Below are 23,143 nucleotides of genomic sequence, written 5' to 3' on the forward strand. Positions count from 1 at the left end.
CCAGGGCAGGGGCAAGCTGGTCCCTCTGTGGGACACGGTGCGGAAGAGCCCCCCCAGATCCCCAGCCAAGCCCCAGGGCAGCCCGGGGCAGTGGTGGTCAGAGTGCGCCTGTGTCCACGGCTGGGCCCCCCCCGTGCAGGTGAGCTGATTCTTCACTCTCCAGGCGACTTAGAGGATGCTCCAGGGAAAGAAAGTGAGGTTTGGTGGTGTCGACAACTTTTTGTGATGTGTCTTGATGTGTGTTTAGTGGTTTATTCTGGAAATTCTGTGTGCGAGGGCAAGCTGTTGGATGGTCATCTCTGTGTTTGAATATTGCTTCTCTGTTGCCTATGAAAATTGTGGGCTGTTCTTGGAAAGGTTTCCTTGTTAAAATGTTTTGGTTTGTGCCTCCAGGTTCTGCAGACTTCCTATTCCATTGTGCTGTATAGAACTAACGTGTTGGTCTCCCATGTGTAATGTATTTTATGAGCTTCTGTAAACAGTTTGTTTTCAAACATTGCATTAAGTTAAAATTATATTTTAAGAGACAACATGGGGGAGGAGTGTTAGATTTACTGATAAGAGAAAGTGTGACCTGTTTCTCCTCTTTGGAACTTCAAATGTAGTTGAAATCCTTAATAAATATGAAATAGCTCTTTAGCTTTCACGAATCTATAGATTTTTATTAAATGACAGGGCAGTGTATTTTCAAATATAAACCAAGCAGGGTCTATGATGTGTGCAGTTACCTGTAAGCAATTAGACTGAAACCCAGCACTGTGAAATAGAAATCTCAGTGACACTCATAGTGTGGTTAATATTAAAAAAGCATTAAAACGACTTCCACTGATTCATGTTTTGATGTCTCACTTAGAAAACTTCCAGCTTATTCAAAAGCTTTCTCTCATGGCAACATCAAATGCTTTTGTCAGCATTTCACAATAAAAAAGGCAGAATGTATTGTTGAAATAAGTTTTTCAAATATATCTTTACTTACTGATACAGTATACACTAGAGGTTAACTAGCCTTAGCCCACGCTGAACATGTGCACTCTCTCTAGAGATTACATCAGTTCTTTCATGGAAATGGTTTTAATATATTTTCACTGTACAGAAAAGCAATAAGGCAAAGGATTGTCAGATAGTGTAGCTGTATTTTGTCTTATGGTCTAAAAAAGAGATGCTCTGTTGACTGAGTGATTGTTCTATAAAAAAAGCTTCTTTTTTTTTTTTCCCTCAAATCTAGTATGAAATGGAAAAACTAAGCTGTCGGTTATATTTTTGAGTGACTGAAATATTGCATGTGACTATAATGTATTTTATATATGTCCTTTCATATACAAAGCACATACAGCTATTTATGCTGGAATAAAGCCAATGTTAAAATAATATATAAAGCATTGAATTAGACTTTTTTCTAATTTGAATTATAAAAAGCTCTAACTATTTTCTTGGGCTCTGAGGATTTTTGATTTGGAAAAATCTTGAAGGGAAAAAAATACCTTCAAGAAAAGAGCTCCTTGGTTTTCAAAGGTAAAGAATTTATAAAGAGAAAATGTAGGAGCATTACTAAAAAAAGTAAAAGGCCCTTCTAAGATTACTTAAATATTTGTGTTATAGATGTATTGTCAAGTTATTTCAGTATTTTTAATACCTTTGTGTTCACATCCTCATGTGTTTAGATAATGTGGAATTATTCAGGTTTTTGTACTTCTTATATTTAATGTAGAACTTTGCTCTGGAATCTTTCTTTACTGTATGTTCTGAATGCCGACTACCTTATTCTGTTTAGGAAGGTCCCTTTCTTGGTTGTGTCTGTAATGAGTTTGTCAATGTGTCTAGGGGTGGACTGATGTACTTGGACAAATACTTGGTGGTTTCAGCGCAGTAGAGTTGAGAGATTATTACTTAAAACAAACTATCTCTTTTGCTCTGTGCAAAGTAAGTGCCATGTAAAGTACGGGCAGGAAGGGAGGAGTGTGTGTACATTTGTTTGTGTGTGTGTGTACATGTATTGTTGTGTGTGCATACACCTAGACAATCATTTTATCAATGATATTGCGTAGAAACAGTATGAGAAAACATTAGAGAGCTGCCCTTAATACTTCTCCTTAGTTTGGGGATACAGGTTGAAGCCAGTGATATTTTTTGACGGCCATGTCAATGGGGAAATCTTTCTTACTTGCTAAAATAAAGAGATGTAGCGGAACAGTTATATTTGCTATCCTAAAGAATTTTTTTTAAAAATGGAGAATTTATTTTAAATGTCCAGCTTATGTGTAAATGTGAAAATAAATAAGACACTGGCAGCTTCCAAGGTGTGGAGTGTTTTATTACATAAAGTTCTGAGCAGATTTTTCTTCTGCTTGACTTCTTTTGGGAGAGACTACTTTCTTCAGACTTAGGAAAGACATAACACCTTGGGAAACTGCTTCTTGATTTAGTACTATAGTACCAAATTAAGTGCACATGTCCTTCATTCCTAGGGTGTGTACTAGACAGCTGTTAATAATGTGTACTTCAGCATCTTGATTCTGACAAAAATGTTGATTCTATTGAGAAGTACATGGCTCCATTTTCTTTACCAGTTTCTTCTTTAGCATGCCAGAGCAAAGAGTGGCACTCTGGTATTATTGATATTTCAACTGTCTTAGAAATTCTGCTTTGCTGGCTTGCATGTTTGTGTTTGCTCATAGTGTCATGTTGAGTTGTGGGTGCAAAACTGTTCTCTTTGTATCTGAATAGAAATTAAGTTTGAATTACAAAAAACACCACAAAAAAACCAAAACCAACCAAAACCCCCCTAATTTTGAAGGTGAGTTGAAATCATGTTTACATGGAAATTTGATTCCAAGACTTAATTTGGCCTTTAACTTCCATTCCTTTTTGACAAACACATTTACAGTTCTGTTTTATTTAAAAGAAAAAGGGGTGGGGGGAAAACTAAGAAGAAAAGTAAGTTAATAGACAAGTTTTAAATGTCCCTGTTGCTTGAAAATATTTTTTGTCTCTGCAGTGCACTGGGTATCTCTAGCACCATTAGTACCATGGAATTGTATAATTTGTGTGATTCACTCAGGGATTTCATACTTCAGATCACTGTTATGCTGTGAGAAATTGAGCAAAATTTGAGGGTGGAAGAGGGCTTTGCAGAGGCACGGAGGTGACCTGGTATTTTCCATGGGTCATTCTAACATGGGACGTGGTTTGTAACATTGGATGGACTTTCCCTATAGGCACCTCTAGTTTGCTGGCACATGCAATCCACCAATTACTTAGATTAGAAATATATGTGTAGCTGAAGGTGTGCAATGAACACATTCGTTGTGCAGAAAGGACAGAGAGATAGGATCTGTATTGCCCTGATTGTATATTGAAGAGGAAATTGCAGAGTTTGTGTTGCTGTTCTTGTTTTAGGAAGTCCAAAGTATAAATTTTACTTTGTGCGGTCTGTATGAAAGAGATCCTCCTCTAAACACTTTCCCAGTTTGAGTTTTCCGATTTCTAGAGCTCAAGATTATCCTTTTGAAGGGGAAGGAAGGTTTAGAAGTAGATTTCCATCTTTGGCTGTTTCCAAGTTCAGAAGACAATATTGGACTCCACTGAAATTTAGCTAAATCTATTTGCTGTAAAATTTTTGGCCCTCTATTTTGAAATGTTCTCAAAGAAAATCATCTCATAGCAGATAGTGTCCTGGATGTGTCATCTGCAAAAGTGCATGTTTTTGTGCAGTTTTGTTTTGAAAACTTTCATGGAAGTGTAAATGTTCACCTATTTTTGAATAGTTTACTGTCAATGCCGTCTTTGACTTTTTTGGTGTTTTGGGGTTTTTTTACAATCAATATCTGAAAAGGTTTTTTGTACTCAGTGTCTTTTAGAAGAAATAGCTTCACTGTTGTGTTTTGTTACCTCGTAGAGGCTTGCAAGCTAAACCCTAGGGTATAGATGTGGCATGGCTTTAAAAGGGCAGTGAGCAGCCAGATTCTGAAGGATCCACTGAGAATGGTCTTTTGTGTTTGGAGGCCGTTGGCGCTAGTGCTGAAAGTCCAGTATTTCATTTGAGAGCTCTTTGCATGGCAGGATGAGGTGGGAGCTTTCTTCAAGGCATTCCGCCTCATACTAATGCAGAAGGTCTACTCCAAGAGATACTGGCTCTCCCAGCAGCATGAAGAAATGATTTGTCATGGGTTGTGTTTCTGAAAGCTTAGATCACTCCTTTCAGTTCACAGATTGCCACGTGCATCTGGCCGTTCTTCTGGCAAGTCCCTCCCGGCTATAAAGTTACATCAAGCTATTTTAGTTAGCTAAGGGAAAGCTTTTCAGTCTAATCTAGTGTGTTCAAGTGCTAGTAAAATAGCAGTTAAACAGCAAATAAACAGCAATAATTGGCTTTTAAACTTTTTTTTTTCTTTTTAATCTTCAAGGCGATATGCTAGATGGTATAAATTGAATTAAAGTTTCGATAGGAGTAGCTGGGCAATTTTTCATGGGGAAGAAGTTCATATCCCATTCTCAGGGTGGTATGCACTTATCAGTAGATTTAGATGACAGCTCTTAATTCAGGATCTTGCCTTGGATTGTTCCTCAAGGTGCATTCATAGAAGTGAGGTCATTGAAACATTGTCAGCAATCTGTGCAGCTGCCTTGTAAAAGATGTACAGATGCAGAAATACAAAAGCTGTTAACGTACTCTTTTGAAGATGAGTGATATTGTTCTAGCCATTCCTGTATCTAGTCCTTCTTACTGACAGAGGACTTTGATGAGTCTGCGCCATTCTGAGTAGCATTCAGATCTGATTCTCTCCCAGGACAGCTGTTTTAGAAAACTTTGATTTTTTCATCCATGTTTAACCTATTTCTTCTACCAAAACCAGGAAATCACAGTTACTACTGAATTTATAGCAGTTATGTTTGGCATGAAAAGGAGATCAAAGCATAGCCTGTTGAGGCCAGCAATTTCCTTTAGTCATGTAGGGAGAAGTTCTGGTCAGAAGTAACATGGAAGTTAGGCCTTCCCATGGAAGTGGTGGAGTCACCATCCCTGGAGGTATTTAAAAGGCTTGTAGATGTGTTGCTTAGGGACATGGTCTGGTGGTGGGTTTGGCGGTACTAGGTTAATGGTTAGACTCAGTGATCTCAGAGGTCTTTTCCAACCTCAGTGATTCTATGATTCTGTAATTGTTTGGAAATATGTGTCCTTAGTGTAATGGTTGTTCATGTAACTCCAATCTGAATGGTATGCAATGAAAAGGCCAGAAACTCCAGAAACTAAGTGTGCTGAGGCCATGGTAGGACTTTCTCTCTAAACTTGGAAGTTCCATTTTTGGGTGGTTTTGGTTTGAGTTGGTTGGTTGGTTGGTTTTTTGTTATACAGAAAGGGAAAAAGAAAACACTAGTGTTAGTAATGAGGCTTTGTGGTCTTCAGATTCAGGAACCTGGAGATATGTCAGTCATTCCAGATTTTCCACCATCTCATGAGAGGTAATTCAGAAATCCCTGCCTTGATTGACAATGTAGCATTGCTTTGCGAAGGCTGCTGGTAGTAAAAGAAAAGTGGATATTCTTTTATTTGTTGTATAATATTCTGTCTCCTTCTATTAATGTACCAGGTCTTTATCAGTGTTAATAGTTTTGATAATACCTATATATTAAGTGTTAGCAAAGAAATTTAAGAAATAGGCATGATTACACAGATCATGACAGTATTTGGGTGCAAGGTGTTCCATATATTTTCCTTTAAATACAGAAATGGATGCACTATGTACTGTACTTACCAATGATAGTAATGATTTATAGTTTAATTACACATTTTTTGGCTCCTGCTGATTGTTCACTCATAAATATCTTAATGCCTTATTTGCATTTGTTGCACCATGTTTAGAATTGCATTTATTTAAACCTATGTTTCGAAGTTTCTCCTCCTAGATGTCCCAAAAAGCCAAGAACATTTTCTCCCCTTGACATGTAATTTGGTTACTGGGATTTTCAGAGGGGGATGAAAGGAGACATAGAAAAAGAATTGTAAGGTTTGGACTGAGATTTTTTTGTAGCATTGGTAATTAGCCAAAAGTGCACAAGTGTTCTGATAGTCCTTCTGCTATTCATAATTTTCTCTAATACTTGCCATGTTTATTCCCCCATGGATAAACTGTTCGTCGTATTTGAGAACAGAGGGGCATTTCTTTAGGGCCAGACTTGTAGAACCCAAAGGGATTCAGAACCTTTTATTTTTCCTGCACTTTTTCTATATTCTGCCTTGTAATCCACTCCTAGAACTATCCAGGCATTTTCACCGAAGTAGATCTTTGCTACCACAGGAACTTAGAACACAGGAAAGTCTTTCATCTTTCCTGTAGTACTCTGATGGCACAGGCCACGTAATATGATTTTAGTCTTCCTGTCTCTTGGACTGGTTCATGAGGTTATAGGTTCTGGAACTCTTTTGTGTCATGTCAACAGGATTGATAAACTGGATGCTCTCTGGACTGAAAGGAAAAAAACACCGAAATGGTTGCCGTATGGTTTGCATAAAATGATTAGGAATAAGGACTGATAACCCTAGTTTGGCTTCGTGTATAATGTTCCACTACATTTAAATTGGGCATTCGAAGATGCAAGCCCTTTACAGCAACTCAGCAAGATGGCTTTGGTCTAATCAAAACAAAAGAAGTGGAGGGTGAGGCATGACAGCTTATAGCTGGACACAGAGCAATGGCTCAGACTGAGATAGAATTTGTCTCAGCTATATTGGCGTGACTTGAAGACACAACCTGAAAATTGATTTCTCTTTTGGAAATGTCTCTCTCTACTATTCTGGGATATGAAAATATCAGACTTTGCCACAAAAAGAGCCCAAACAAAACCCCAAAAAAACCTAAAGGGAGTTTCTGGTTATAGTAATGACAAGATTTACAGAGTTTGCCAATTTAGCTCTCTGTTTCCCAATGTCTGCATGTGACTTTTGGATGAAGGATAATAAAACTAAAGCCAAAAAAGTAAAGAAGGGAATATGGACTCAGTTACTTTGCTTTTAAGAACTATGTTTGCTTTGAAATAAGCTTTAGATTATTACAATTGTGTTTCTAAATTAAATAACATATATTCATTTACCTTTTTCTGTAAGTATTTTTTATAAATTACTATAGTTAATCAGAAGAATTGTCTCAATAGTCACCTAATTTCAAAATCTCCCATCATTTTGAGAGTTAGAAATACAGGGATTGAAAAGGCATTCTTAATGTATTGAAAACAGAGGTTCTATAATATCTAAATCAAATATCAGAAAAACAAAATAATCATTTTTGTAAATTCCAGTTCTGATATGAGCTTTCTTTTAAGTCACAGGATCCAGCATGAATGCAGTGCAAAATCCAATTTAGCAAAATGACAGCTGGTTTTGGTTTGGATATGTTGTACTTTTAATACAGGTTTTTGCCTTTCTGATTAAGTATTTGTACAAGGAGAAGCAGGTTCCTTCAGCATCTGAAATTGTTCATATAATTGGTCAAACAGAACATCAGACAAATGTTTTTTGTTATGTATTTCAAATGAGAGCAGAATGGAGTAGTGTCTCAGGATTCCTGTAGCTGCCCTCCCAGAGCAGCTACGCTGCACCCAGGTATGAAATCAGTTAAACTGAGGCTTTTAACACTTTTTTTAATGCTTTTAAAATTCCTTGTTTACCTTTGTTTTTCTTTTAAATTCTGATAAATATTTCCTCCATACTGAACTGCTATTTCTTGCATTCATGATCACGGAAATAGGAATAGGAATTACTATTTATCCATGTGCCGGTTTGTCCAAGTTTCATGTTGTTGCCATTACTTACCTGAGAGCTGATCACATTCATTGAACATGTAAGGCCTAAGCTCTGTTTTCCCTTTTCTTCATTCTTCTAGTGCCCACACAAGGCTGAGAGCAGAAGCATGTGACAAGGGTCATGACCCAGCACAGCTGCCTCTTCCAAAGGTAGTCACACTAATGTGCAATCTGGTGTGTGCAGTTTGGTTTTGACAGTATGACAGTGCTCAGGGACCTCCCTGTGCTAAGCGCAGAAACTGTATCAAGCTCATTTCTGCCTCCAAGAATTCAGAAATAATAATGTTTCACTTAAGAAATGGAGAGTTTTAGAGACAACTTGTTGCCTTTCTGTTTTCACTTTCTGCTCAGCAGACACATCTGGATTCTATCAAAATTTATCTGTCTTGCAGTCAAGAGTATAGAAGTTACTTGTCACGCTCTGTGAGACTGCAGCTGGGCACACAGGATCAAACGGCCAAATGACATTTTGGAAGAAAAAAAACCAACCTAATTTTTATCTACATATTCAGTAAGAAGGTAGTAGAAATATCAGAACCTCGGTCTCCTATTCAGTCTGGGGCTCATGCTGCCACATTTACTTCTGTGTTCTGAGCGGTCTTTATACCACCAGCTCAGGCAAAAATGTAGAGGCAGGTGCTGCATGGGACTGGCTTAAGAATACTGCCATGTGCCTGAGAGTGTTGTCCAAATGCTCTGTGAACTCTGTCAGGCTTGGTGCTGTGACCCATTCCCTGGGGAGCCTGTTCTAGTGCCCAACCACCCTCTGGATGAAGAACCTTTTCCTAATCTGTGACCGAAACCTGCTGTGACACAGCTTCATGCCGTTCCCTCAGCTCCTGTCACTGGTCACCACAGAGATCAGTGCCTGCTCCTCCTCGTTCCCTCATAAGGAAGCTGTAGACCACAATGAGGTCTCCCCTCAGTCTTCTCCAGAACAGACCAAGGGACCTCAGCTGCTCCTCATGTGACTTCCCCTCAAGGCTGTTCACCCTCCTCGTGGCCCTCCTTTGGATGCTCTCTAACAGCTTCTTTGGATGCAGCCCAGGATACAGTTGTCTTTCTGGCCTGCAAGCGTGCATTGCCAGTCGTGTTCAACCTTTCATCCACCAGTTCCTCCAAATCCTGGTTGTCAGAGCTGCTTTTCATCCATTTCATCCCCTGGACTGTATTGATGCCTTAAGAGGCCTCCTAGATACAGCGGCTGGACAGGGGTAAAAGAATAAAATAGGTATTTATTTGAAAGGCCTTCAAAGGTACACCCTGGGAGTCACAGGCTATTGCCAAAATGGACCCCAAGGTGGATGACAGGTCACGAGTTCTGGTTCATTTGCATATCAGGGTTAATTCTCCAATTAAGGCTTCACTTAATGATGTAATTTCCCCTCCGCTTGCACCCCTTAGAAGCTCTCTGAATTGTATTTTTTGGGCCTAGGACGGTCTGGGTGACCTTGGAGTGCAAGCCTGGAGAGGCTTTGTTATGTCTACTCAGCCTGAGAGAGCAGAAACCAACAGGCCACAAGAAACTTCAGAGTTACACTCTAAGCAGTACAGGATTTGAAAAACACAAAGGTCAAGATCTAAGGCATCAGTATTGATATCAGTGGTTACCCTGACCCAGGTATGGGACCTTGAAACTTGGCCTTGTGGAACCTCATGACGTTCCTATGGTCCCATTGGGCATTTCAGAAAAAACTATCCTATAGAATTTACAACAACTTTGAAAAAATTTATAAGTTACTGTAAGTATTATTATAATTTTTAATAATTATTATTTAAATCTTCAGTGATTTTATAGAAGTGAAACCCTGTAGAAGTATGAAGAGGAGCAATACCAGTTTGTTGTGGGTTGATTTGACTGCACCATACTTTTTCTGTAATGTACCACATGTAGATCTACAACACATATTAAGCAGAGTCATGATATACTGCCTCTGGGGCAGTTATTAGCTTGCTCAGCCTCTTCAAGTATAAATGTAGAAGCAATCTGATCACTTCTGCAGGCATAAATTTGCAAAAATATTGTGTTCTCTTTTTTCTTTGAGTTGTCATGGCACTATTCTCAGTGGATCTTCTCTTTTAGCTGAGATGCATTTAAGTCTATGTAGTCAGCACAAAACTGGAATTCACACATTACATTTTAAATTGTGCTGAAAATTGAGGTTATCAGTCCTAGTTATTTTGGTTTTAAGCACTGGTTGCTGTCTATCAGCTAAACTAATTTGTGTACCAAGAAATAAAACGTCATGTTGATCATACGGAGAATACAGAAAGGAATGAATCAGCTCTTAGTAGTGGATGAAAATGCAGAATTGCAGAAGTATTTCGCTGAATGGACAAAAGCTAAAAAGCTCTTCAGATCCATAATTCTTTGGTCCTTGTGTCCTCTGATGGTAGCCCTTGTCATATCTAACCAAAAGGTTGCCTTTTGCTCATTTTATATAATGCCCTTTCAAAATGCATGTTGGTACTGCATTTAGTATCTGAAATTTAGTATCTGTTTTCCTTCTCACCTTTGCTCCTTTCTGTCCTCTTTTTAAAGAGTCCCATTACTTCTACATTTTTTTTCATAACTCATCTGTATTTTCATATTTTTGAATGGTTGCCAAAAACAGTAGTGGAATTACTGGGTTTACCTGTATGCTGTTGTCTGATTTCCAGATGGAAGTCTTTTTTCTTGTGGTTCACTTGCCAGGATTTGTCCTCAGATGATAATAACTTTAGTATACTTTCTGCCAGTTTCTATTTCATCATGTTACCTCTTGCACTTGAGGGTTCAGCAAATCTGGCAAACCAGCAAAATGCAAAAGGGAACAGAATTGCCACAGCAGAAACCTTTGGTGGTAGCAAGGGGATGAGGGGTAAAGGAGCTAGGTTTTGGTTTTATTGATAAAAAAAGCAATAATAAAACTACAAAGAGTCAGGAAATTCTTTTTGCAGTATGAAGTATTTGTTGGTGTTCAGCAACCAACCAGGGGCAGGAGAGGTGATGAAAGCAAAATTGATCCTGTTTGTTTTCTCCAGATGTCATTACTGCCTGATGTCTTGACATTTCTTAAAGTGCCTCAGAAGGAACAGCCTTGTGATTCTTTTGTTTTCTGATACAACTCTGAGTTAGGTCAACGTTCATTTCATTTCACACTGGGAAGGCTGAGGCAGGAAAGTTAACAAATGTTTTTGTGGATTGTACATTGAACAGAGGGAGAGTTTAATTTTCAACTCCTTTGTCATACCTGAGTCCTCAGGCAACAGCTAGACTGAACCTACCTGCACTATTTGTTGAATGGCTCTAAGTTTTAACCCATCCATGTGGAAAGGTATCTGAAATCTGTTCTCATTGGACCTTTAAGGGTCCTTGCTGGTTGTGGCCATCCTTGAGGTGCAGCATCAAGCTCAGTCCCCTTGCTGGGGATTCTCAATGACTTTCTGGATCCATGAGCCTGGGTATGTTGATAGGATTTCCATCTTTTTGAGGTTAGTGATTCTTCCTGTTACTGTAGGAAGATGCAGTGGGTAGTGGGGTTCTTTGTTGAAGTGGGGCAGTTTGCATCAGCCCGTTCTATGTATGAGAAATTTCAGCTGAAGGCAGGGCTATACTCTTGGAGTGAGGCACATACTGACTTGGAGATACAAAGCAATTACTCAACCAACACTGCTTCAAGCTTTTCCATCAATAGAGTATGTTCCTTTCAGCAGTTTGAACTGACCTTATTGCTGGGATGTTGTACTGGGCTGGTCAACACAGTTTAACCAGTTCTTGTACTACTGAATTGGTAAACTTGGAGGAAGAGGAGAAAATACTGAAAATGTAAGAGCAAAGCAACGGCAGAAAAAGTCATTAAGTGTGGCTGGAACTTCTTTAAAAGGTATTTTTCTTCAAATACGGAAGTTCAGTAAGAAGTCACTGCTATGGACCACAGTTCAGCAGAGTGCTTGACACTGTTCCCCTATAAATCGGATACAGTCTGTTGGTGGGACTTGGTATTACTGGCAGTACTTTGGATGTTGAAATTAACCCAAAAGTTAAGTACCCTAACCTGCAGTTGTTCTTTTTTTTTTTTAATTCATGCTATTGTTTTTTCCATTTCTATGTAAAAATAAAGGAAAAGAAGAAAAATCTTTTTAAATTCATCCGATATGTAAATTGAGAGGATTTTAAAAAAAATTAAAATTAAGATGTTTTCAAAACTGAATATATCAAATAAACAGAAAATGCTAGTTCTGCATTTGTTTGTAATTTTAAATTTATCTTGAAACCGCAGTGGGGTTTCAACAAAAGTGGTAGACAAGAGAGAAAGGAAATCATATTTTTATAGAGATCTTGCACTCAGATTCAATGCAACAAAGGAATTTAAAGGACACAAAAGAAAAAATTTAATTGCTGCAATGACTGATCTTTGACTGCTGTAGCACTAGTGGGAAAAGTTAGTAAGCAGAGTATCATTTGATCTGAAAGCAATAATACATCATTATTTCTGCCTCTGATGATTAGATGCAAAAGTGCAGGCATCATGATGCAGGAGTTTTGGGCTGGCACTCAGCAATCACTACTCTATCCTTACTTCCCTTTGACTGAAAATTAAATAAGAGTAACTAGCAAAACCCCCCAGACTTAAACAGCCCACATATTTCTGCAACCATAAATAAATAAACCTGTATGAAAAATTGAATGGCTATATTGTTCTTATTCTTCTAATGCAAAATATTTCCCTTGTAAACCACTCAGTTATCTCTGTCATTTGCTCTTAATGCGTTAGAGGTTTGTAAACAACCAATTGGCAAAACTCCAGTGCGGCTTTATAGAAGCTATTATCTAAAATTTATTTTAAAAATTAAGCATTTCAATGTTCGAAGGAAGGCAGTAATCCAGTTGGAAAGGTTCAAAAAGGTGAGGTACAGCTGAGCAATTTCTGCAGTTCTGTGGTGGAGACATAGTGGGCTATTCCCACTTATTAGTTATGAAAAGTAATTTTACTGGTTGAATTATTTACCATTTACTTGATTGACAGCAGTACTTGTTCTCATAGAAGTAAATACTTGTTATAAATGGCATTACACATATAAGGCATAAACAAACATGGAATGCTTTTTTTCCTATAAAAAATATAAGGAAAAAACTGGGAGAATTGTGTCTTTGTGTATAAACTGTATAAATTTTTATGGGATGTAGTTGCATCAGCTTTTGTCATACTTTGGTCTTTATTCAGTATGAGTTCTTTATTATAAAGTTTTGTCATTACTGCCTTGACCTGAGGTATTACATGTCTGTAGTGGTTTTTCAGACATACTGGAAAAGCTTTTAGGTATTCTGTAAGATAATTTTTAAAAATATGATGAAAAATGTTCTGAAAGGTGCTTTAATTGGAGGACTGGTAGATCAACTGGTTGAGTTGGCCCCAGCTGGCAGCCCTCACAGAACTGCTTTCTCACTGCTCCTGCAGCAGGGAGAAAATTGGAAAAGCAGGAGAGAGAAAGTTCATGAACTGAAATAAAATTAGCGAAGTCGTTCATCAGTTCCTGTCACAGGCAAGGACAGCCCATCTGAGGGAGTACCTGCTTCGGCATGGGCTTATGCAAGTTTTTTCCAGTGTTTCATCGCTCATATCTGATATTTCTATTTCATCATGACAACCTAGCAACTCTGACATTCAGATTTGCTTTAGAGCTTTTTTGGCAAAGGGCTTATCCATCAGCTGTGGTCTCTTTGTGGATGGGCCTTCTTTGCTGTGCAGTACCATGTACTGCTCTGATCTGGTTGTTCCTCATTCACTTCTCCTTGGCATTTTCTATCCTTTATTAAAGATGTTTTCACAGAGGTGCTGCCAGCTTGGCTGAAGGACTCAACTGTGTCTGTCATGGTCCATTTGGATCTCTCATATTTACAGGATAAGGTACTCTGTAAATTAAATTTTACTTTATGAGCTCATGAGGCAATACAACAAACAAACTAGTTTCAACCATTTTCACATTAAATGATCCCTCTTATGTCCTAGAAGATAATGGTTTAAACATTAGCTCTTCAGATTGATGAAGAATTGGCAAGTTATTTATGCTCTCACTGTCAAGTCTTCTACTTTTCTGAGAAGCAAATAATACCAATTGTGTGGATCTAGGGAAACCTCATAGCACCTTTCGGTATCTAAAGGGGCTGCAAGAGGTCTGGAGAGAGACTTTTTACAAGGGTGTGTAGTGACAGAACAAGGAAGAATTACTTTAAACTGAAAGGAAGCAGGTTTAAACTAGGTACGAGGAACAAATCCTTCACTATGAGGGTGGTGAGGCACTGGCACAGGTTTCCCAGATAAGCCGTGGATGCCCCATCCCTGGCAGTGTTCAAGGCTACCTTGAATGGGGCTTTGAGCAGCCTGGTCCAGTGGAAGCTGTCCCTGCCCATGCAGGGGGATTGGACCTACACAGTCTTTAAGGTCCCTTCCAACCTAAAACATTCTATAAGTTGATTCTATCAGTTGATGCAAACAAATGTACTGGGTGAAACCAAAGGCCTGTTCAAGCCCTTATACCAAATAATGTACGGAATGTTGTGGAAGGAGTTTGAAGGGAAAGGAAAAGTTACCTGCTCCTGGGTGTACACAGTTCACATATTTCAGAATTTCCACTAAATGAACATGTTCATTTTGTCAAATAAGATATTTTCTGAAATATGCTTTACAAGGATATTGCATTTTAGCTAATACTGAAGTATTTTTATAACATTTGCATTAGTGTATAATTTTCTCATTAAACAGTTCAATTTTAAGTGAAGAAGTAGAGGGGAAGCAGCACTATTGTCTTCCTTTCCTCATCTCCACTTTGTAAAACTACATGGGTTTTCTTGCAAAGTCCTCTTTGGGTCTTTTCAGAAGTTAGTTTTCTTGGGAAAACTACAGTTTTTACATTAGGTTACATACCATTTTTTTCTTTGAAAATTTTTATTTCAATTTTTTTAAAGAATCTGTCCATCAAAAATGTATTTATGCTGTGTTGTGAAAGGTTTTTGAAATAATTTTGTTCTAAACTAGGCAAACCTGTAGGGTCTGTTAATGCTGCTTTATTTTTTTTTAAATCAGTATTATTTTCTAAACTTTACTTGATTTGTCAAGTATTTTGGTCCTTCTGACATTGTTTTTCAATTTGACCATGAATATTTGGAGCCCTAAAATGAATTTACTAGAGACAAATCAAAAAAGTTTAAGACAGAATAAATGACATACTGTTTAAGGCCACTTGTTTCCTTGTCCCTTGTAACAGGAGTTTTCAATCTCTCTCCTCTCACCTCTTTTGCCTCTCGACAAATAATTATGTCCTGTTTCCTTTTGGACACCTATTTTTATGAGTAGGTAAGGAATTGGGGAATATACAAGTTATTTCCTGTATTTCATCATGACTACTTAGCAATTCTGACATTCAGATTTGCTTTAGAGTTTCTTTGGCAAAGGATGACATCTTGTTCCAGAAAATCCCTGTAATGTCAGTCTTTGTGTGACTTTCCTGAGCAGATAGCCTACAAATATCCTATCCCCTCCTCCTAAAAAGACCTTTGTGACTGAAATCGTGACCTTATTGACGTCTTCAAGATTTATGTGCTCTGGATTTTACCTTTGGGTAAAACAGACAAGGATCATAGAGTCCAACTCCTGGCCCTGCCCAGGACTATCCCCAAGAATCACACTATGTTCCCTTAGGGTGTGGTCCAAACACATCTAGAGCTCTGTCAGACTTGGTGCTGTGACTGCTTTCCTGGGGAGCTGTTCCAGTGCCCAAACACCCTCCGGGGGAAGAACCTTTTCCTATTTTTTATTAGAAAACTCCACTGACACAACTTCAGGCCATTCCCTCGGGTCCTGTCACTGTTCCTTTCATTTCTACAGTACCCCCCATAAATGCAGGGAATATAAACCTGAACAGGTAAAGAGAACTCTCAGGGGCTCTCTTTGGAAATGGAGGCTGGAATTGCTTCTTTTTGGAGAGATAAGAAATCATCCATCAGCTATCCTATGGTTATTAGAGTAATTTTCTAAGATTTAGTCAAATTAAACAAATCCTTGTAGGTTGGCTCTTACAAAAGTCCTTGCAAAACTTTTTCTCACACCAATTCTGTATTCAGTTCCTTTCAAAATTTTCCTCTTTTTGTGAAAATATTTTGCCTATGACATTAAGGAGATCTGATATTCAGGTGCTTGCTGCATTAGAATCTCAGTATAGAGAGTTCTCCTGAGAGTCACTGACGTAAACCAGATGTGAACAGTTTAGTCCAAAGTAACACAAAGGGTGCACTTAATTTTCACACATATATTTTCACTTCTGAATAGTGGCACACAATCTAGTTAGGCAGTTGTGTGATTGTCCCAAAGTGAAACAGCCGTCTCGGCTCTAATCTTGCCCTCCTATTCTTCCAATGAGGCTTTTTGATTAACTTTTTATTCTTAGGATAGCAATTTGTATCAAGGATCTAATTAGAACTTTATGTAACACAGCCAAAGCCCTCCTTTTGCAAGTCTGTATCACCTCAGTCCTGCTAATCTTGCAGCTTTCAGTATGGAGCATTCTGAAATACCTGATATTTCAAGCTATCTCCTCTGGTTGAAAACAATTTCAGCTATTGAGAGTCGGGAAGAGGGTTCATTTGATTCTTTTGTCCCGGTAAGGAAAACTGTAGCATATCTCTAAAGTAAGGCATGTTTTTAAATATAAATTCTGAAGGTTAGGCTTCTTTTGGGGGGGAAATGGATTGAACTGAACTCTGTTGAACTGAATGAACTCAGACCTCTGACCATAGCTCTTCTGTGTTTCTTTCTGATGAAAGGATGAGTAGTAAAGAACTGTCTTTTATAAAAGCTGGTGATTTTCTGGGGAGAGAATGCATAGTTCTGTATACTTGGATTTAAAATACATTGCCAGTATTTCTATGTTATCATTACTTTACTGATCAGGAAAAAGAGAGCTATATTACATATGAGATATGGCTTTAGAATGATAATAAATATGAATAAATATAAGTTGAACATATGGGTATTACTACTATTCACCAGATAGCATACAGTAATATTGTATATTGTGTATAAAATAAAACAAGTGATTTCTTCTATGTTTACATCGATATGTGTTACTACTTTTAATTCCAAGTATTTTGAAGAAGCTATTTTATTTATATTAATGTCATATGCACTGGAAATATTTTAATAGCAGATGGCTTTTGGTGACCGGGTTAGGTAAGCCAGGTAGAATTTGCTGGAAAATAAAGAGAGTATCTTTCTTTCTTCTGTGTATCTTCATTTCATGTGAAATATAAATTTAATGGGGTATTTTTAAATAAAAATGTGCTAATACTGTGCAAAAGAGACACCCATCTAAACTGTTAAGTATGTAATCAACAACCTGAAGAATTATTCAGTTCTAACTGTGTCAGATCAGTTTTGAGCTAATAAGTGAGCAAAAGGGTCTTCAATAACAGATGGGTTGATAGCAAAAAATGCTTGAACCACTGTTTGTGTATGAGTAGAGAGCTTATAATTGAAGAAGACATTTCAAAATGTGTCACAAAGCATATAGTAGCCTGTGAAGGATGGGCTGACTTTAACTTTGGAGTCTCTTGCTTTCTCCTTGTTACAGCTGCCCTAAAAAACCTTGTGCCTCCCACAGATTCTGTGTTCTTCTTGCTGTAATATTTTCTATGTCATTTTTCTCCCATTCCTCTGAAGCACACGATGTTCCCATTTCTTGTCCTCCCAGCCAAACATTTATTTAGTATCAGGGTCAGGTCTGCAGTGGGGTTTTTATATGTTAGTGCTCAGAATTGGTGCACCTGCCTGTGAAGTTGCTTAGCTTTTGGAAAGGACCATCACATTAGGTGTTAATTTTTCCCAGACGTCCCATGGCGAAAGTCAGGATTTACAACAGGCTGAGAATGGTAAATGTGATATTTCTGGCAGGCATCATAATTTACTGGAGGAGGGGGATATGTTTCATTTGGAGGGTGGGATTGGTGCCTAAAAGGTAGGGTAGGAGGAGACTGGATCTGTCCAAATGGTTCGGGGGAAAGGCTGCCTCATGTCTGAATGCCAGTTTCTTGGGATAGATGTTGAATTGTTTTCAAGGTTGAAATGCTGTTGTACAGGCACAAGAGAAATACGAGTTCCTGAAGCTGAATACTTTCAGGACCATGCTCTTTGATTCCTGTATTCTACCTGCCTCCTGCCTTAAGCAGACAGCTGTGTTTGTGTTACTAAATGCTATGCTTAGTCCTTTTCCAGGTGTTCTCTCCTAGTGCCTGATGTATAGTGCATAACTTTCAGTTTCCTTTGCCAGGAAATGTTTTCTTTATCCCTTGTAACAGTAATCAAAGCTTATTTCTGAAAGCCCTCTCCTGGACCTTTTGCATTAAAAAAAGAGAACCAAACCACCATCATATCAGAGACAGATATCCAGGAGTTGTTTTTTATTGTTACTGGTTTTGCTACTATTACTGTTGTTAGTGGAAGAGGCTGCCTTGATGCTCTGAGCCATTTAATGTTCCAGACTTTGGGGGATGTTGTTCAGTGCATGAAGGGGGGTTGTGACATTTGAAGTTCCCCTAATTGTTTTGCAAACCCATCCTCTCAGTCTTGGTTAGGATCAGTTCTGGCAGTTTTTAGGTTTTATGTCTTTGATTGTTACATGTGTTGTTTGATAACAGTGAAAGGTGAATGTTGTCTTTGTGTGCGAGGGAAGTTGTTTCATTTTGTGGGATAAGTGTCTTTTAATTATGTACATTCACAGAGTAAATCCAGAGAGTGCAGAACTTTCCTAGTCCTATCCAGGTCACTACTAATAATGTATACAAAGAGCAGCATCCTAAATGTTTGTGTTTTACAAAGCAGAAAATATGTCTTGAAATCAGTTACTAAAAGATATCCTATCACCCAGGAAGGGTCATGTTTCAGAGTGCTGCGTTGTATTACCTTTTGTGCTTGCATCATGAGAAAAAGGGCCATGTTACTTGCTGCTAGATAAGTCACTGTTCCCATCTATTTTAATTCAGTTTAAGACACTAATTTTTTACTCAGTGTTTCTGCATCCAATTCTAGCCAAAACAACACTGTTGAGAAATGACAGAATGCTGAAATGTAAAGATGGGGAAAGACGTTATAGGTCACATTGCCCATCTGTCAGAATGTGAGTACTGCCTACAGTACTCATTTCAGTGCTAACCTTAGTTTGTACAAGGAGTTTTAGGCAACAAAGCTTCAACTTCTCCACTAGGAATACTATACTATAGGTTGTTGAATTTGCCACATAGTTGTGTATATAAAATCTACTTGGCTGCCCTTGGCATGAAACTGAAAAATATTTCCATGGTAAAAATAGCAAAATATTGATTGAAAAATGGACAAGTATAATTTTCCTGACATTAAGTGCTTTTCAGCATCATTCATAGCATCAAAGATTTTTTTTTTAGTATTTCTTCCTTTTGCTTTTAGACCATTTTGTTAAGTTTGGTTTTTTAGTCCTATTTGCACCCATAATAGGTCCTAACCACCGATTTGCACCCATAATCTATTTTTTTCAAGTTCACAAGGTTGCTTTTCCCTTGATCATTTCTCAAGGGGAATTGCCTTCTTTTTTTCCAGGCCTATAATTTTAAGTAAGGTGTATTTTCACAGTCCTGTACAACTTCTTTGAAAGAATGTTGGTTTTGCTGTACTCTCCAGTCATTTCCATTGTGTTTCAGACTTAAAATGGCCCTTGGCACTTAGTTTACTTAAGCAATGACATATCGTAGAGCTCCTTTTTTGGCACTGTTACTTCTCCTCAAGTTCAGTCCCTTTACATTGTTCATTATTCTCCAAACCTATGGTGCCATGTTGCATTGGTGTTTTGAAATTTTTTTGTTTAATGCTATTTGTAAGAATTAAGAGGTCAACAGCAATGCATTTTAATAAAGTGCGTGAGGAGAAGTAGGTGTAGCTTTCCTTCTCCACGGAAAGTGCCTCTTTATGGAGGATCTCTGAGGGTATAAATATTTATAAGTATAATCAATTGCTATTTCATGTGTTTCTATTTTTACATGACAACTTTCCTTGTGGCCACGGTACTGCTTCCACTTTCTCTTTGTTGAGAGATCTTTTTGTAGCCTTGCAGCACTTGGAGGGGTCTAAGAGAAAAATGGAGACAGACTTTTTAACAGGACCTTCTGCAACAGGATAAGAGCTAGTAGTTTTAAGTTGAAAGATGATTGATTTAGATTAGATGAGGTCTAAGAAAGACATTTTTCACGGTGGTGGTGGTGGTAAAATACCAGCACAGGTGCTCAGAGAGGTGGTGAATGCCCTATCCCTGAAAATATTCCAGGTTGGGTTGGATGGGACTCTGAATAACTTGATCTAGTTGAAGATGACCCTGCTCATCACAGGGGCCTTAGACTAGATGAGCTTCAAAGGTCCTTTCCTACTCAAACCATTCCATGATTTTATGATTTATTGTTTCTACTACTCTGCTACATTGATCTTATAGAAAGGCAGTTTTCTTAGCTTGGGCTTATTGTTATACAAACAGAGCCACAAGTCAGGTGCTTCCTTCAGTGCCCAGCTCAAGTGAGTTCACATCTGCACAGGATACACTGTGTACTCAACATTTTCTTTCATAACTAAAGACTTTCCTCTTTTGCTTTCTTCTCCTGGTCCAGTCTCACCTCCAATACATGTTTTTTAGCTTTTTCAGAAAATAGAATGGCTAAATAAAAGGTGCTGAATAAGTATTTGTTCTACAGTGAAATTTCAGAATAATTGGTGTTTTGAAGGCAAAGCAGATTCGACTTAAGGAATTTAACTTTCTTGGCAGTTTACATAATCATTTAATTACTGAGTTGGATATTGAGAAACAAAGGTGACAAACTCACACTAAGGGAAAACACCTCACTGTGAGGTTCATCTTCACTCCAGACATACTCCCCTCCTCTAGCCATCACTTAGGTCCCACTCAGTCCCTTTGGGGAGGTGAGAGACTTGGGGTCCCTCACACATGCAGTTGGAGCTGGGGTCAGGACGTGCTTGTTTCTCTTTTGTGCTCCTTTTTCCTCACCCTTTTCTTCCTTATTACTCGTTTCTCCTGCCCCAGTGGTGGGTCTGGTGTGACACTGGCTGGAATCACCTGTGTCCAGCACAGGGCAGCCCTGGCTTCTCCCCTTGTAGTTGACTGCTCCCTTGCTGTTTCCATCCAGCAGGGAGCAGAAGGAAGGCAGAAGAGACACAAGATTCATGCTTCAGTAGGACATACTCCTGAAACAAGACTCTTGAATGTAGCAGAGTAAGGAATAACAAGGTGTAAAGTCTAGAAATTGGACTGATTTTTTTTTTTCTCTGCACAGAATTTTTAAACTATGAGGGAAATTGGTCCTAAAAACAAAAAGAAAATGGCATTTGCATATTTCCACTATCTATCCTAAAAGAAGATTGCATTATCCAAAACGGGCCATCCCCTTTTATCAATAACAACCTGATGGCATTACAAAGGTTCACAAGGAGAGCCCTGGCTAAGCTCGGCAGCTTGTGATGTTCCTGCTGGGTGCTACAGCCTGTAAAGTAATGGACAAACTGGCAGTTCTGGCATGTGCTGTCCTGCAAGCCACCCACAGAGCACCCAGGTTCTCAGGCAGAAGGACATCAATAAGAAAACTGAGATTTAAAAACAGTTGGCAAGCCCTATAGTAGCGTACCAAATAGTTGTAATTCATGTAGCAGAGCATCTCCATTGAGAAATGTATTTTATGCCACACGAAGCTAAACCTTGTAAAAGCTGATTCCCCGTGAGCCCTGGATAGCTGCACTTCACACGTGGATGTTTATCTTTTAAACTGACGTACTGTGAGTGCAGTGGTCCTGCAGTTATTTAGGGTTCGAAACAAGCTGTCGGGCAAGTGATATATTTGGAATTATTTAGTTAATTTTATTAATCACGTAGAGATTCTGGGACATAAAGGGGCACTCTGGGACATCAATTAAGACTTTTCCAGAGGACGTTAAGGTAGAAGTTTACTTCCACTGACATAAAAATCAAAACCGTTTTTGTTCCAGCTCAGACCAACTTGAATTTGCAGTTTGTTGCAGATATGCAAAATCAAGTTTATTTCTTTAAGTTCGTCCTATATACTTAAATGTATATACATTAGGTGAAAGCATTTGGCAAAATAGCTTTGCCTCTATATGTACTTAGCCAGGATCAGTGAGTTAATTTGAAGCATTTTATGGACCACAGTAATCCCCAGCTCTCCTCATGGCCAGTTCAGTGCCAAAACAAGATCATTGGTGGTTTTGCTATTTGTGCTATTAGAACCTTTCCAAAACTCTAAAACTTCTGTATTTCTTATTGTTTTCTCTCTATGAAGAGTTTTAACTGTGACACCAGTAAGCCTTGGTAACTTCTGCTCTTGCTAAGCAGAGGTGAGCACTCTTTGGTACTGATTCCATCCTTTCTGGGCTGCTGTTTACAGTGCTCAGTGTAACAGATTAACCTGGAAGCAGGTGTTTCATTCTTGGAGATTTATGTTCTGATAAACCTCTTGAACAGATACTGAATTTTGTTAAAGTAATTTGCCTATTTCACATTTAGTTTTTCATTATCTTTTTTTTGTTCTCTTCATGTGCATTATAATTTTTTGCTCAATTGTTTCTGTGTTTTTGAGGCAGGGTTTTATAACCCCATGCAGGTGTAAATGTTACACTCAAATTTCAGGTATTTCATTATATAAAAAGATAGCAGAATAAGATACTGGATAACATTTTTGTAAGCTTGCTGTACCATGATTTTAAAAATAACAAGTCATAGGGTGGGTAAGGCAGCCTTCACTTTCGAAAAGAAAGGAGGAAAAATCAAACTTGAGGAAATACCATAATTAGGTTGCCAGTACATTCCAGATCCAGCCCCTCCATTGTTTGTATTAGGATCACACATGTAATTGTTTTTCCTCTGGCCCTGCTCAGGGTCTGGAGAAAGTGTTGCAGTGTTTATAGGTGTGGCACTTAGGGACATGGTTTAGTGGTGGGCTTGGCGGTGCTGGGTTAGCATTTGGACTCAATGGGCTTAGAACCCTTTTGCAACCCAAAAGATTCTATGATTCCATGAAGGAATGGCTGCAGTTTTGCTTTGATTTTGTTTTTGTCTCTCTGGAAGGAGTTTTATCTTTGCTCAGTGAGGCTGGAAAAAAAAAGTAAAGCACACCGCTGGGTCAAATAGGATGCCTAAAATCTGGGTGCGTGCTTTTCTTCTGGTCTGTTTTGAGCCTGTGTGCATTCATGTGTATTAGCCCAGCTTCACAGAACAAGCTGGTTGGAAGGGACTCACAAGGATCATCGAGTCCAACTCCTGGCCCTGC

General features: G+C 38.5%; 1 protein-coding gene and 1 long non-coding RNA gene across 24 annotated transcripts in view; both read left to right on the forward strand.

The window, feature by feature from the left end:
- The window catches only part of DLG2 (discs large MAGUK scaffold protein 2), a 1,005,290-nt gene that overhangs the window by 576,582 nt on the left and 405,565 nt on the right, over positions 1-23,143 (forward strand). The gene's annotated exons all lie outside the window — the stretch shown is intronic.
- LOC108447067 lies at positions 4,991-22,777 on the forward strand. The gene is made up of 3 exons (XR_001862451.1): positions 4,991-5,073; positions 6,860-6,862; positions 22,765-22,777. It is a non-coding gene; the product is annotated as an uncharacterized LOC108447067 (long non-coding RNA).

Source organism: Corvus brachyrhynchos, unplaced genomic scaffold, assembly GCF_000691975.1.
Source record: "Corvus brachyrhynchos isolate BGI_N302 unplaced genomic scaffold, ASM69197v1 scaffold44, whole genome shotgun sequence".
NCBI classification, from domain to species: Eukaryota; Metazoa; Chordata; class Aves; order Passeriformes; family Corvidae; genus Corvus; species Corvus brachyrhynchos.